Genomic DNA, 16347 nt, shown 5'->3' on the forward strand with positions numbered 1-16347 from the left:
ATCTTTCCTAAAATAGAGCATTATAAAATGCAGTGTACTTTATCAGTGCATTGTTAGAATTGCAAGTTTGGCACATTCGGCCTGATGTTTTGTTGTTGTCATCACTTTTTAAGATCTTATTTGCTTTCATAGAAGATTTAGTTAAAAGGACTTGGTTGCCAGTTCTGGAGATCTAGTAAACAGTGCTGTATGTAGGCTGCTTACTTCTACTGCCCTGAAAGGCCTCTTTTCACCACTTTTGAGCAGAGTCATTAAGAACATGAGATCTGGGATCAAACTGACTGGATTCACCTGTTTTTTTAAGCTGGGTACTCTTGAGCAAGTTCCACTCTGATAACAAACTTTGCTCCCTCTGAGTGCATGCGGCTGGGGGTTTATATAGCTCTTGGGTCACTGCTCTTGGTCCATATTTACACCAATTAGGGCTTGGAAGATGTACTAATGCCATTGGTCCAAACTCATGTTAATTAGCATTAACATACTAACCCTGTCGTATTTAGGGATTTAATCTAGGGGCACTTTACCATTGAGCCACATTCCCAGCCCTTTTTTATTTTTTATTTTGAGAGGCTCTCACTAAGTTGCTTAGGGTCTTGCTAAATTGTTGAAGCTGGCCTCAGACTTGTGATCCTCCTGCCTCAGCCTCCTGAGTTGCTGGGATTACAGGTGTTTGCCATCATGCCTGGCTTTGGACACGTTTTAAACTTACCTGAGCTTTCATCATTATAACATCTATCCCCATAATGTGGTTTAGATAACATACATAAGTGTTCACAACAGGGTTTAGCACATAGCAGGTGCCCAATACAAAGTACTAGTTCTTGACCATTACCATTACTTTTCTTGTGATATTGGATTGTAATGAGTTGTTTACATGTTTGAGCTTTATGTTACTGACCTGTTAAAGTTGGGGATTGTTTCTAGAATTCACAGACTCTACCCAGAACTAGGCACAAGATAAGCAGTTAACTACTTTTGGAATGAGTGAGTGCATGAGTGGAGAACCTGATCAGATGTGGTCTGTGTTTGAACTACAGAAGGTAAAGCTGACATTGAGCTCTTACGGTGAGCACAGATGGGCAGAGTGTACAACTTAGTTTTTGGACTATTTTAGTCTCATGTTCCTATCAGAAAATAAATAGAATATCTTTTCATTTCTTCTACCTCCATAAATATGTGCTTAGTTATAATTTGTATACAGCTATATTGATATACTGCATACATTGTAAACCATATATAATAAAAGCAATCTAGTGGGCTAAGATAAAAAAATAGTAATATAAATACTGATATTTTCTTCCTGACCCTTGCGGGGGGGATCCATTACTTCAGAGACTTGGTATATAAAAAAGTCTTTTAGTCAGACTTGGGTAAGTCCTGGTTCTGGCAACTAGTGTGGTTACTTAACCTGCTTATACCTCAGTTTCTTATTTTGGAAAATAATAAACTATTGGAGTTATTACAAGTTATGTTTTTGGGACATAATAAAGGTAACTGTTAGATGTTATACTACAACTACTACTAATAGAGTTACTATTATTATTATTATTATTATTATGCTTTTTGAAAACATTTTCTTTTGGGAATTTTTCATGAAGTTACTAACTTTTGTCAATTTTAATATTTTTAAAATATTTTTTATATTTCTAAATCATCACTTTTGTACTTTCAACTCAAATTTTTTGTCTCAGAGTCCCCAATATTACTATAAAATTATTAGAAATTTTGCCTTCACACAGGGCCAAACCTAAGAAGCTGTGACTTCAAAATCTATACAGTATAACTGTAATATCATCATTTTTGGAAAGAGCCTCTATTGTTGTATTCACTTTGGCTTGAAACCTTTAATGAATCTTTAATGAATCTCTCTCCTACCCATATCTTCTTTCTGTCATTGGATAATTACTGCTTACTTAAAAAGCCTCTTTTTTGACTGAATTTAAATAGCTAGTCTCCTCCTTTTAGATTTCTCCATCCATCTGTCCACTCATAATATTGGACAACATTTATTGAACACCTAATTTGCCAGATATTTTTCTAGACCTTAGGAGTATTTTCTCTGCCCATAAGAACTATGTCCATGTAAAGATGAATATTATTTAAGTATTAGCTTCATGATCAGTTTCTTTCCTTAGAATGTTCACTGACTCAGGGATTCACCATTTCCATTGTTTTTAAAATTTAAACCTGTCTTTTTATCAAGCATGCTGTGTTTTTACTTAGCTCCGTCCTCTTGGGTTTTCAGTAACACCCATGCTTATTTCCAGTTTGCTTTCTTGTGGCTTTCTTCATGATGATTGTATAGATTCCTCTGCTTCAAATGCCCACACAGCCCATCTCTATGTTTATGTTGTATTTTTGTTGTTGTTTCTTGCATATTGGTCTTCATTTGTCCGTTTGGAATGTGTGCAAAGCCCCTCAAGATCAGGATTGTTATTTTTACCTGTGTATATGGCCCTCTTCTCTCCCAAGACCCAGGGTCAAGTCTAGGAGGCTGCTTATTCTAGCCCTTATCAATTCTGTCTGTACAGCCTGCTAAAGATCCTCCCAAGTAAAGTGGACCCACACTATCAGCGAATTTTAAAGGCTTCTTTGTTATATTATTGAAACAGGAAATCCAGTGTTGAAATTTTAGTAATAATCGGAAAGGAGAAGTAGGCTACCGTCCTTGTGGCACAAATCTCCGCTTCTCTCCCTGACCCTGGTGTTCCTAGAGGTTGAGGGCAGTACCCCAGTTGCTGTCCTAGACAAATGGCCTAGTAGGAGCTTGGGAAGTATTATTTTGCTTGTCCATTGATTAAATGTATGCTTGTTTGAATAAAAATAATATGATTTGGCTGATACACATCAAAACAATTTGAAACATTAGTGACAAGCAGTGAATAAAATCCTAAATTAGTAGATGTGCAAGATAAAGCTTTTAAGAAGTGTCAGCGTAGTGGTAAGATACAGAAATAACAAAACCTGAAAACTTAAAAATCTTTAAGCAACAGATAAATAGGCATGTAAAAAACTTGTGTTAGGTGTTGTGTAAGCAATTGCAGCTGCAGTTAGTTCTTAGATGAGTCTGAGATTAAAGTGTTGAACAGATGTTGACTGAATGCCAAGTTGGGGAAGGTACTTTGGGAGATATAAATATGAATGGCTTTTATTTTGTGTTCTGAGAAACTACACTGTTGTAAAAGGTAAGCTATGTATATGAACAACTATAAATATGCTTCCAAAGGTTCTGGTCAATGCAGGGGGTTTTCAGAGCATTGAAAAAAAAAGTCTTTAATTTGGGAGGCTCTTGAGCAATTTTCTCGAGCAGCTAAAATTTGAACTGTGTTTTGACAAAAAGATATATAAGGATTTTAAGGGAACTGAGAGTTTAGAAGTACTATAGGGAGAGGATATATGGTATGTCATTGATCCAGGTCTAGAACATTGTTAAGACTTTATTTCAGCATGTTCAAAACTGAGACATGATTCTTTTTTGGTATGTTACTAGGAAAACTAAAGAGCCAGTTATTTACTATCATTTTAGAGTCTTTGCCTGCACTCATTTTAACTCATCATACAGAAAGAGCCATCCAGTTCTTCCTAGGTTGCATCAGTAGATAAGAACTAGTTCCTTTTTTTTTTTCTTTCCCTTCTCAAGTAGCAGTATGTATTCTAAGGGTTTTCTTTTGAGATTGTTTTCTTTTAAATGGTAGTCTTATATAAAAAAAGGGTATCAACACATACATCTTCACAATGGAAATCAGAGAATATCCTTGTTACTAGTGACACCAGGGCAACTACTGTACTACTACTACTGCTACTAGTACTTCTCTCCCCTGCATTTGTTCTTTAATAACACCCACCATTTATTGAGCAGGCTCTCCATATGCTGAGCACAGTATTAAATAGCGTACTCATTTAACTCTAATGATAGGCCTGTAGAGTAGTTGAGGTCTAGAAAGGTTAAGTAATTTGTCAGAGGTCAGACAGCTACCTTGGACCACATGAGCCTGAGTGGAACTACAGCATGGGCATTTGACTTCTGCATGATATTGACGCCAGTCCAGTTAGTTAGAAGGTTCACCATATCCTGAGTGAGTGGTTTTTATTTTGGTAAATCTTAGACATTTTCTTCTTCTCCTTTTCTTTGTTTTCCCTAGCTTTTGCTCAATAAATAAAGGATTCAACTAAGGATATTTTAGTTTGTATCAAAATTAAACACTTCAAAACTTGGAAGAGTAAGAGAGTAAAGTAGAGCATTGGACTAAGATGAAAGTGTTCTTACAGTTGTTTAGACCTTAAATGTTTCTTTGTGTTAAGTAATAAAAGTACATGGAGCTTATTTGCTGCTATCTAGTAATGAGGAATACTGGGTATTTTAAAAGTCCAACGAAGATTTGAACTTGTATTAGTTTGTAGAAGATGGCTGAATTGTGACATGCCATGGGAAATGAGAGATGCTGCAGAGATTCATTCTCAATACTTGGGCAAATGGGAAAATATAAGGAGAAAGCTTGCAGCAATTTTTGTGTTTTATAAAAAATAATCTACCATGGACTTCATTGCTTGATGAAGAAAATCAAAACTTCTAAGTAGCATTGAGTTATGACTCATGGGTTCAAATAATATATGAAAATGAATATTCAAATGATGTACATTTGAACTAATATTGTTGGCTAGAGTATAACTGCTAATCTCAGTGAAATGTCATCTTGGTTCTGTAATTGGACCATGTTTTAGGTAAGTAATTTCAGTAAAAGGGTTTTTTTTTTGCTCCAATTTTCTATGAGAATCTTAACTCTTTGTTCCACATAGTTCCAACCTAGTAGCACCATAGGCTATTTCCTTGTATGTTTACAAGAGAAGTAGTGTCTTCGTCTGGGCTCATAAACAATGGAAGTTCATTTCTCGTGGTTCTGGAGGCTGTAAAATCCATGATCTAGTGTCTGGTGAAGGCCCATTCCCTTCTTCTTGCTTTGAGATTAGAAAAGGAATAGGATTTTCAGTGTTTCCTGCCCTCCCCTAGGCTTATTACTACCAAGAAACAAGAAATTACTTGGAAATATTTCTTGACTAAAAGTTTTACTTTACTTCTGATCCATTAAATGGAGATTCAGATAATTTATTTGAAAAGAATTCCATGCTTTATTTTGATATCAGAGAAGCCTTGATCTGAAATAACTTCTTATCTGTACATATTGATTCTTTTTAAAAATGAAATGTAAATCATTTTTGCTTTGCCTCTGGAATTGGCAGGTTCTTCCGATTCTACTCTTATTAACATTCCTATAATCCTTAGATGCCTGCATGGTTGTAGAAATCTAACCACATAATTATTTCTGAAAGTTAGAGTAGCTAAATGATATTATATTAGCTCCTTTGGACAAATAAGTGCCTAATAAGTGTAATGTCTAAATAGACTTTAAAAATTAATGTGAATGCTTTGTTATTATTTTGATATATTTGAATAATTATGTTATTATAACACCTTTGATTTCTGACAGAAGCCAAAGCTCAGCATTTAATTTCTTACATCTGTACTTTGCAACAGTAATTTTGTGTTGATTAATGTAGTTTGAGACATTAGAATTCTAAAAATAATGGTATTACAAAATTTAAGAAGAAAATTGTTACTCAGTTGTTTAGTAAAAACAGATCTATTACTGTATGAGCTCTCTAAAAGGCAGGAATTTGAATTTACTCTCATTCCTTTAAAACAATTTACTTATTACAGATTAACTATATTCATATCAAAATATATGCATATATATGCCACATATATGTGTATATATATATGTAAATATATATATAGTAAATATATTCAGCAGTTTTGCTTTCATAAATATAATTTTAGTTACATTTCTCTTTTGTGGCCTATCACAAAAGGCTTATCATTCCCTTTTCCTTTGTATTGATTTTTTTTTTTTTTTTTGCAAATATCTTTAAAAACTACCTAGACTAGCTGTAGCAGAGGCTGTGGCATTATGAATCAAGGTTGGATCTTTTTGGGTGTCAGAACAGGGTCAGTGATGGAGGTGTGTGTGTACAGTGCAGCTCGAGAGTCCTAGGGGTACTTCGAAGACAGCATCACTACTGTGGGAGACTTGGGCAATGAAAACCCTAAGTGCTTCATGTACCCCAAGTCATTTAGTTCCCACAGCTACCCTACAAGGAAAGTACGAGTACATCTCCTCTGCAGATGGAGAAACAGATTTGGAGAGGTTAAGTGCTGTGTCTAACATCACAAATCCCAAGGGTCTGTCTGACTCTGGAACTGTGGTCTTCAACATTCTGAAGTAGTCTCCACCTGACCAGAGAAAACTGTTTATATCTTCCCAATTCTGTAAATGCATTTCAGGGCCGTGCCACTTGCTGCCAATAAATGATGGCACACTCTTTGTAGTCAGCAATACTGGCAGTGCCAGCAGTTTCAAGTGGTAGTTTTTGATTACCTTAGCGTCATCAGGAGTGGAATGGTTTATGATCAGTAACATTGAAATGTGTAAGGCCAAAGTAAAATTATAGTTGGTGGCACAGCTTAGCAAATTTGCTTTTGAACCGAAAGATTGGATTGGTGTTTGTTCTTTTTTGTGGTGCTGGGGATTGAACCAGGGCCTTATGCATGAGAGGCAAGCACTCTACTGACTGAGCTTTATCCTCTGCCCCTGTTCTTTCTTTTTTTTTTTTAAAAGTACTTGCACATAGGAAAGACTATTAGTTTATTTTGATTCATTATAGAGCTGAGTCTTCCCTTCAAAAAGTGGCAAGGAGAGGCATAGTGGGATTCAGTTCTTCCAAAGCTTGGTTGTCCTTCAAATACTGTTTCACCTGAGATTCCAGCATGGTTGAAGTTTCCTCAAAATTACCTATTCTATCTTATAACTTGTGTGAATTTTACATTCTTTTCAATAATATATATGTGTATGTAATAATGTAAAAATGTTTATATTACGTACATTAAGTAATTCTGGTGTTCTAGGAAGCTTCTCTTTTCTCTTTCTCACTGTCTACAAATATAGTCAATTCAAGACTTCTGGGTATGTTAATACTATATGGTGTAGTTTAAGTGGTTAAAAAGCTGAAGATAATTTTAAAAATAAATTGCTTTGGAGAAAGTTAAAAGATTTAGCCATTATCACTCATTTAGTTCTTATCATTATTATATTACTATGTCAGCTTTCCATCAATATCTCTATTAAATAGGATAATGAACAGTTGGAGGGATATCTATTAAAATCTTGTCAAAGAGGGCAGTATCAAAATTGGGGTAGAGCAGTCATTCAAAATGAACTTAGCTAAGTTATTGTTGACTCTAGGTATAAACACTTATAAATTTCACTGGTGTACTCATACGTGATAGGAAAATTTAGTTACATTTTTAAAATAAAAAGACTATAATTTAATATAAAGGTAGGAAATAACATGGGTTTTAGTAATAATGTATCAATTCTAGTTCATTAATTGTGACAAATGTACTTTACAAGTGTATGATGTTTGTAATAGGGAAAACTGGGTATGGCACATACGGTAACTCTTTGTTCTGATCAGTAACATTGAATACACTGTAAGTCTAAAATTGTTCTAAAATAAAAGCCTATTTTAAAAAACTGAGAAATGCTATAAACATAGGGAAATTGAAGGGTAGTATCCACATTTATTGTATTCACTTACTTTGTGATCTAGGCACTAGGAATTCCATGGTAAGCAGAGGTGGACATTACTCCTTGTGCTCATGCACCTTACAGTCTCATTGGAGAGGTAATTTTAAGCTACAGGCAAGGATACAGACCTAAACAAATGAAAATTCTTGACATGGTGACAGAGACTGAATTCAATATTACTATTATAGCTCAAAACAGTGAACTTGGCTCAGCTTAGTGAGTCAGGATAGGTATTTCTGAGGAAAGATGTTTGAATTGAGTCTGGAGGATAAAATAGAAACTAGGCAAAAGTAAAGAAGGAGGAAGAGATTCTAGGCAAAAACCCATTAAGTAAGAAGAATTTGATCTATTTTAGGAATTTAAAGGTGGCCTTTAAGCTGGAACCCTGTAAGAGAGGGGAGGAGAAGCTTTCTAGTGGAGTTGTGTGGGTCTTTTAAATATAGAATCATGTTGTTGGCAAATAATGATAGCTTAAACTCTTCTTTTCCTATTCATATCACTTTAATTTGTTTTTTTTAATGTCTAAAAAATTGTTCTGGCTATAATTTCAAGGACTATGTTAAATAGAAGTGGTGAAAGAGGGCATCCCTGTCTTATTCCAGTTTTTAGAGGGAATTCCTTCAGTTTTTCTCCATTTAGAATGATGTGGCATTTCTAGTGTTTTGAGCATGAATGGATAATGAATTTTGTCAAATTCTTTTCCTGCATCTACTGAGATATCATGTGATGCTTGTCTTAAAGTCTATTAATGGACTGAATTATGTTTATTGATAGTGAACTAAACTTGCATCCCTGGGATGAACTCCACTTGATCATGGTGCACTATCTTTTTAATGTTTTTGTATGCGGTTTGCCAGTATTTATTAAGAATTTCTTCATCTATGTCCATCATAGATATTGGGCTGAAGTTTTCTTTCCTTAATGTATCTTTGTCTGGCTTTGGTATCAGGGTGATACTAGCTTCATAGAATGAGTTTGGAAGGGTGCTTTCCTTTCCATTTCATGGAATAATTTGAGGAAAATTTGTGTAAGTTCTTTTTTGAAGGTCTGTTAGAACTTGGCTGGGAATCTGTCTGCTCCTGGGCTTTTCTTTGTTGATAGGTTTTTGATGGAATCTTCTGTTTCATTGCTTGAAATTGATCTATTTAAATTTTCTGTGTCCTCCTGATTGAATTTGAGTAGGTCATATGTCTCTATAAATGTGTTGATGTCTTCAAGATTTTCTACTAGAGTATAAATTTTCAAAATAGTTTCTGATTATCATCTGTATTTTAGTAGTGTCTGCCATGATATTTCCTTTTTTTTTAAAGAGATAGAGAGAATTTTTAATATTTATTTTTCGGCGGACACAACATCTTTGTTTGTATGTGGTGCTGAGGATCGAACCCGGGCTGCATGCATGCCAGGCGAGCGCGCTACCGCTTGAGCCACATCCCCAGCCCATGATATTTCCTTTTACATTATGAATTTTAGTAATTTGAGTTGTCTCTGCCTTTCTCTTCACTAGCTTGGCTAAGGGTTTATCAACTTTATTTTTTCAAAGAACCAACTTTTGTTTCATGAATATTTTTTGTTTGTTTCAATTTCATTGATTTCAGTTCTGATTTTAATTAATGCCTATCTTCTACTTTGGGTTTTGATTTGTTGTTCTTTTTCTAGGGCTTTGAGATGCAATGTCAGGTCATTTATTTGTTGACTTTTTATTCTTTTAATGAATGAGTTCAATGCACTGAACTTTCCTCTTAGTACTGCCTTCACAGTGTCCCATAGATTTTGATATGTTGCATCACTATTCTTATTTACCTCTAAGTATTTTTTAAAATTTCATTCCTGATTTCTTCTTTATCCACTGGTTACTCAATAGCATATTACTTAGTCTCCAGATGTTAGAGTAGCTTCTATTTTTAATTTTATGTTGATTTCTATTTTTATTCCATTATGATCTAGTAGAATTCAAGGTATTATCTTTGCTTTTTGTATTTGCTAAGAGTTGCTTTGTGGCATAAGATATGGTCTTAGAGAAGGATCTGTGTGCTATTGAGAACAAAGTGTATTCAGTATATATGTCTGTTAAGTCTAAATTATTGAATTTTTTAGTTTTATACCTTCTTTCTTTAGTTTTTGTTTGGAGAGTCTATCCAATGGTGAGAGAGGTGTATTAAAGTCACCCAGTATTATCGCATTGTGGTCTGTTTGATTCTAGAATTTGAGAAAGGATTGTTTGATGTACGTAATTGCTCCATTGTTTGGGACATAAATATTTATGATTGTTGTGTCTTGTTGATATAATTCCCAAAGACAGCGTGAAATGTCCTTTGTTCCTTCTGATTAACTTTGGTTTGAAGTTCAGTTTATTTGATATGAGGATAGAAACCCCTGCTTGTTTATGAGATTTATGTAAATTTACTTTTAATATGTAGATGTCTTAGCCTATGAGTTGTGTCTCTTGGAGACAGCATATTGTTGGGTCTTGTTTTTTTAATCCAGTCTGCCATTCTATATCTTTTGATTGATAAGTTTGGGCCACTTATAGTCAATATTATTACTGATAAACAACTTTTATTCCCTCTCATTTTATTTCTGATTTTTAATTTGAATTAGTTTCTCCTTTGCTTGACTATTCTTCTAGTATATTTCCTCCCTTTGCTGGTTTTCACTTTTATTTTTCATTTCTTCATGAAATATTTTATTGAGTATGCTTTGTAGTACAGACTTTTTGGTTGTGAGTTCTTTTAAATTTTGTTTATCATGGAAGGTTTTTATTTCATCAATTCTGAAGCTTAATTTTGCTGGGTACGGTATTCTTGGCTGGCACCCATTTTTCTTCAGAGTTTGTTATATATTATTCTAAGGACTCCTAGCTTTGAGGGTCTGGGTTGAAAATCTGCTGAGATCTGGATTTGTTTCCCTCTAAATATGACCTGTAGTTTTTCTCTGGCAGCCTTAAAATTCTCTCCTTATTCTATACACTAGGCATTTTCATAATAATATGTACCTTGGTGTGGGTTTGTTGGAATTTTATTTATTTGGGGTCCAGCAAACCTTCTGTATCTGATTTTCCATTTCATTCTTTATGCTTGGGAGATATTCTGCTATTATTTCATTGAAAAGATTGCACATTCCTTTGGTTTATATCTCTGAGCTTTCATCTATCCCAATAAACCTTAAAATTGGTCTTTTCATGTTATCTTATATTTCTTGGGAGTTCTGTTCATGGTCTCTAAACATCTTTTCTCCATAGTCAACTTTATTTTCAAGATTATATATTTTGTCTTCACTACCTAAAACTCTGTCTTCAAAGTAGTCTAGGCTGTGGGTTATGCTTTCCATTGAATTTTTAATTTGGTTTATTAATTACTTCATTTTGAGAATTTTTTATTTTTTTATCTTTATCTCTTTATTGAAGAGATCGTCCACTTCCTGTATTTTCTATCTGATTTGACTCCTTACACTGTCCTTTACCTTGAAGATTAGCTTAACTATATACATTCTAAACTCCTTCTCTGACATTTCCTCCACCATGGTATTGATGGATTCTCTTACTGAAGTATCTTGGTTTTGTTTGGGTAATTTGTTCCCTTGTTTTGTCATGTTCTTTGTGTGTCTACCCATCTAATAGTGTGGATCTGAGGCAGTAGAGTTTCTAACATGTGGTTTTATACAGTATCTGAAGGTTTTTAGTACTTCACCATTTAGGGGGGAACCAATAATAACAACCAATGCAAGCAATATACAGTATTAAACCAAATAGCTCCTGCTATGACATCTACAATGTTAAATGTCACAATAAACAGAAATGATATGATCAGTTATTGCCTACGTAAAAAGAGTAAGTTTGCAAAAGTGTTTATAGTTTTGAATGGTGGACAGGGAGAGAACAGAAGTGATGTAGGATGTGATGATTATGGGAGAGGAGAGAAGACAGAAGTAAATAATTAAAGGAAGAGTGAAAGAGAACAGTAGAGATTAGCTGTTAGCAGAAAAGAGAGACAGAATCATGGGACAAAGATAAGTAAGATAAATAAATACACACACACACACACACACACATATATATATATATAGTAAAAATTTAATAATAAAAGAATATAAAACAAAACTGAAATATACTAATTAATCATCCTAGTCCTTAAAATATTAATCCATGAAAAATAATTGGCTTCAAAAATGCTAGAAGTGAGAAAAAACAAATGTGAATATGTATAAATATCCATGCACCCACCATTAAGGTTATAATTAAACAGGAAAAAAAGAAAGGAAAATAAAATTTAAAAAATCTCAATGAAAAGTTAAAGAATTGTTTCCAGTGGAGTTCAGTAGATTCTCAGCTTCCCTTTTCAGCAGTGGGCCATTTTTAAAAATCTTGTTGAGTAAGTCTGGTTATAGATGAAGGAATTGGCTACTTTTTCAATATAATATCAAAGCTTTTTCTTTGTAGGGAGATGGTGTTGTGAAAGTCTAGGTCCAAACTCCAAAAGTCATTCTCAAGAGCTTAAAAGTTTTGAAAGCTCCTGGAAATAGTTATTGTCTATCTTTTCTTTTGGTGTTTATTTATCCAATTTATTTGACTCCTGTGTATAGTTGCAAGTTCTCCCTGCACCACATAATTAGAATTCAAGGGATTTTAGAATACCACTGCTCTCTACTTTTTTCTTTTATGATAAAAAATAATTGTTTATATTGTTTTGCCTGATGTTATGACAAAATTAGAACAATTAATGCCCACAATGAAAAGAGCTTCAAAGGGGCCACTTCGTGGCAACTTGGTCTTTTGGGAGAGTGACTAATTTGGTTCATCTTTGGTTTAGGCCCTTAAATCAATACTCTCTTTAATAGTGACTTTTACATAATTTTCTACATGTAGTGCTATTTAATGGGACAAAGCCTGGGTTTTGTTAAAATCTGTAGCACTAAGGTTTGAATTTTGTTGTGTAACCTTAATCCATTATTCAAATTTTCTGAATTGACTATTCATGTCTGTAAAATTGGGCTATTATCTATATTATCAGTTTGAGAACAAAATCATAATGATATAATGAACCTGGCACTTACTAGGTGCTCCAAAAATTGTTAAATTATTATTGTTATTGTCAAGATCAAGGTTATCATTTATTTCTTAAAGTTTGAATGACTTTCTTATTACTGATTCATTAAATATTCTGAAAAGTACTTCCCAGTGTGAGGAGTAGGAAGGAAGGAAAGATGTTTTAACAGAAGAGAGGATAAAAAGTATCAGGGAACATTCCTGATTTGTTGTTGTTTTGGGGAACTGCTTGTTCACTGATGTGCATTGGAGTTTAATGATGGGAGAACAGGTTAACAACTGATCTAGAAGATACTTTCTTTGCTTTCATAAGTTGAAGAACATTGTCAATGCCTCACATCCTCTATATTCTTATTGACATGTATTCAAATTATACTTATTTTATATCCTTATAAGACATTATTGTTATTTAGTGTAATCGTTATTTATTTATATTTACCCACATAGTTATTTTCCCATTATTCTTAATTTCTTCAACTCTTGTAATCAACTGGTGACATTTTCTTTCTTCCTTTAGAACCTCTTTTAGAGGGGGGCTGGGGTTGTGGCTCAGTGGTAGAGTGCTTGCCTAGCATGTATGAGGCACTAGGTTCACCACATATAAATAAATAAATAAAGGTTCATCAACAACTAAAAACATCTTTAAAAAAAATAGAACCTCTTTTAGACTTTCTTTTAATGTAGGTACATTGGTTATGAATTTTCTTAGATTCTGTTTTATCTAGAAATGACTTTATTTCATCTTTAGTTTTTGAAGGATATTTTTGCTAGTTACAGAATGCTACGTTGGCAGTTATTTTTAGAATTTCCACTTTCTTTAGAAAATGGATTCTGGCTTCCTCGTGAAATTCTCCATTCTGACATGTGTTTTCTACACCTATCATTGTTATTCTAAAGCCTTTGTTGGATAGATATAGGTATTCACAGGACTCTTTCTATTGCCCGTTCTTTTTTTTTTCCTTTTCCCTCTTGGTCTTATTTGGGGGTGTGTCTGGTCTGGTAGTTTATCACTGGAGACTGGTCTTTAGGTATGAAAGGTTGTGAAGTTTTTGAGACACAGGGGTGTGGGATGGGGAAATAGTACCTCAGTGTGGTCAGGGGCTAAGCATTGAGTGAACACAAAATTCTTTTTCAGACTTTAGTAAGGGTTAGTTTACCTCTAGTTTACCCATGCTCCTAAGGGGTGAGTTTCTTGGAGCCACAACAAACTGTTAGAGTGTTTACCAGGGGTCTTCTCTTTGGTTAGTTTGAACTCTTTATTTAGTTTAAACTCTTTAACTTTTCTTTCCTCATCACTGTGAGATTACAAAAAGCTCTGCTGGCTTGAGTTCACTATTCCATGCTCCCTTTTTCTTCAGAGTCTTTGCTCTTAAGTCCCGGCTGCTTTGAAAGGCCCACATGTGGGTTTAGTGTCCTTATCTCTGTGAAATTGCTACATGTTCTGCCTGCTCCTCTACCTCCTGGCAGGAGCCCTCTGCCAGCTTCTTAGAGTCCTCAGGGTTAAAGCAACACAAAGATGGGCTCCCTGAAGTGAGCTTCCTGACTTCCTGGATCTTGGTGCCTCCTACCTTGGCTGCCTTGGAAACTCTCCAGCATCTTCAGTACCCACTTTTCTAGTTGTTCTCAGAAAGTAGCATTGGTTTGCTATAAAGATGCTTTGTTCCTTAATTTATTTTCTTTGTATTAAAACCTTTTCTGGATAGTGTGTTGTGCAAAATTCTGCCACCTAACTCAGAAAAAACCCTCTGTGGACTGCACAGCAGGGAGTTCCTTGAGACTTCCTTGCTGTTCTTCAGTCAGATTTGTGTTGTGATCCGTCAGGTCCCCCAGGCTTCCCTGTCCCTCTCACAGAGATCAACAAGTTTGGTGGCAAGGCTACTTGGGGAGATGGAATTACCAAGTTTTCATTTGCTATATTGGTTTTCAAATGCATCATAATTTTTTCCATTTTATAATTTCATTTATTTTAGAGAGAGATTTAAATTGTGTTTGAGTGAATATTTTACTATGGATTTTAAAAAATAAACAACAAATATTTAAAGTTTTAATTAAAAGGAAAGTGCAATGATAAAATATACAGTGAAACCTAAACTGAAACAACTGAAACAACCTGAATTGTTAGAATAAATATGAAAAATTCCATGAAGAAAAACTTTTGCAAATGTGATAATGTGTCATAAATTAAAAAAAAATAATTAAAAAATGTGATAATGTGTCTTGGGCTGAGGTTGTGGCTCAGTGGTTCAGCACTTGTCTAGCATGCATGAGGCACTGGGTTTGATCCCCAGCACTATATAAAAATAAACAAATAAAGGTATTGTGTCCATCTACAACATATATATATATGTGTGTGTGTGTGTGTGTGTGTGTGTGTATATATATATATATACACACATATACACAACATGTATATATCCATCTACTATATATATATATATATATATGTAAATGTGATAATGTGTCTTATTTTACATTTGTTTTCTCTTGATTAATAAGCATTGGATAATGTGTTTTTTTGGATGGTTGTGGGAAAAATAAAAGTGTCTTAAAACTGCTCATTTGCATTATAGTTTATGAATCTAATAGAAAAAATAAGAACCCAGCTAGATCATCAAATGGCAAATCCAAAATTAGCAACAAAACTCTTCAATTCCCTTCTTTCTTTTTTTTTATGCTGCATTTTATTTTTTTATTTGTTTTAATTAGTTACACATGACAGTACAATGATCTTGACATATCATACATTTGATTCAGATGGGGTATAATTTCGCATTTTTCTGAGTGTACAGGTTGCAAAATCATATTGGTCATACAGTCACATATCCCTTCTTTCTTATGCAGCTACTTGCTTGTTATAATGAAAGACCTTTGGAGCTGGACTATTTTTACTAACATACACAGTGGGAAATCCTTCATAATAGTCAAGGAAAAGGGGCCAATCTCTGACTTGCTTTAAAATTTTATTCTCTGTATTAACCTTCAGATTGTACCTCTTAGACCTCCAACTGTAGGAAGCTTAAGTGACCAAAGGTACCAATGGTTATGCTCTGAAGTGCACTGCTGCTTCTGAGCTTTGGATCTGTCCCTGGGGCTGCTCCCAGCCAGTGATACAGAGGAGCAAGGATACTAGAACTGCTGCCTCCCTGGGACTTGGGACACTCCTCTAACAGATAGCTGACTGGAGCACTCCCAGGTGAACTTGCTGAAACCCTCCTAGACTGCACAGCAGGGAGTTCCTTGAGACTTCCTTGCTGTTGTCCAGTCAGATTTGTGTTGTGATCTGTCAGGTCCCCCAGGCTTCCTGTCCCTCTCACAGGAATTTCCTTTAATGAAATGCATGTTCAGCCTGTCTTGGCTTCTGTTTCTCAGAGGTTCTAGACTAACACATTCTCTTATATTTCTATAGAAAGATACTGTTGTGAAATTACCAAGGAGAGAAACAATGTTTACTATAATTTTAATTACAATAGTATTCTAGTATTCCTAAATTCTTAAGTTTAGGAAAGTTAAAACATCCTGTAATTGAATCTCTCAATTTTTTTCTCATACTAGTTTACTGTTAGTTTGTATAAGCTTGCTTTCAGAAGGACTTGAATTGTTACAGTAGTTGGATTAGGAACTCATGTTCTAAAAAATGTCAATTTACTTAGGGTGATTGGA

The 16347-nt window shown here is 34.4% G+C and overlaps 1 protein-coding gene across 5 annotated transcripts in view; it reads left to right on the top strand.

The window, feature by feature from the left end:
- Nme7 (NME/NM23 family member 7) overlaps nucleotides 1-16347 on the top strand; it is a 181594-nt gene that overhangs the window by 17265 nt on the left and 147982 nt on the right. The gene's annotated exons all lie outside the window — the stretch shown is intronic.

This window comes from Marmota flaviventris, chromosome 12 (assembly GCF_047511675.1).
Source record: "Marmota flaviventris isolate mMarFla1 chromosome 12, mMarFla1.hap1, whole genome shotgun sequence".
In the NCBI taxonomy this organism is placed as follows: domain Eukaryota; kingdom Metazoa; phylum Chordata; class Mammalia; order Rodentia; family Sciuridae; genus Marmota; species Marmota flaviventris.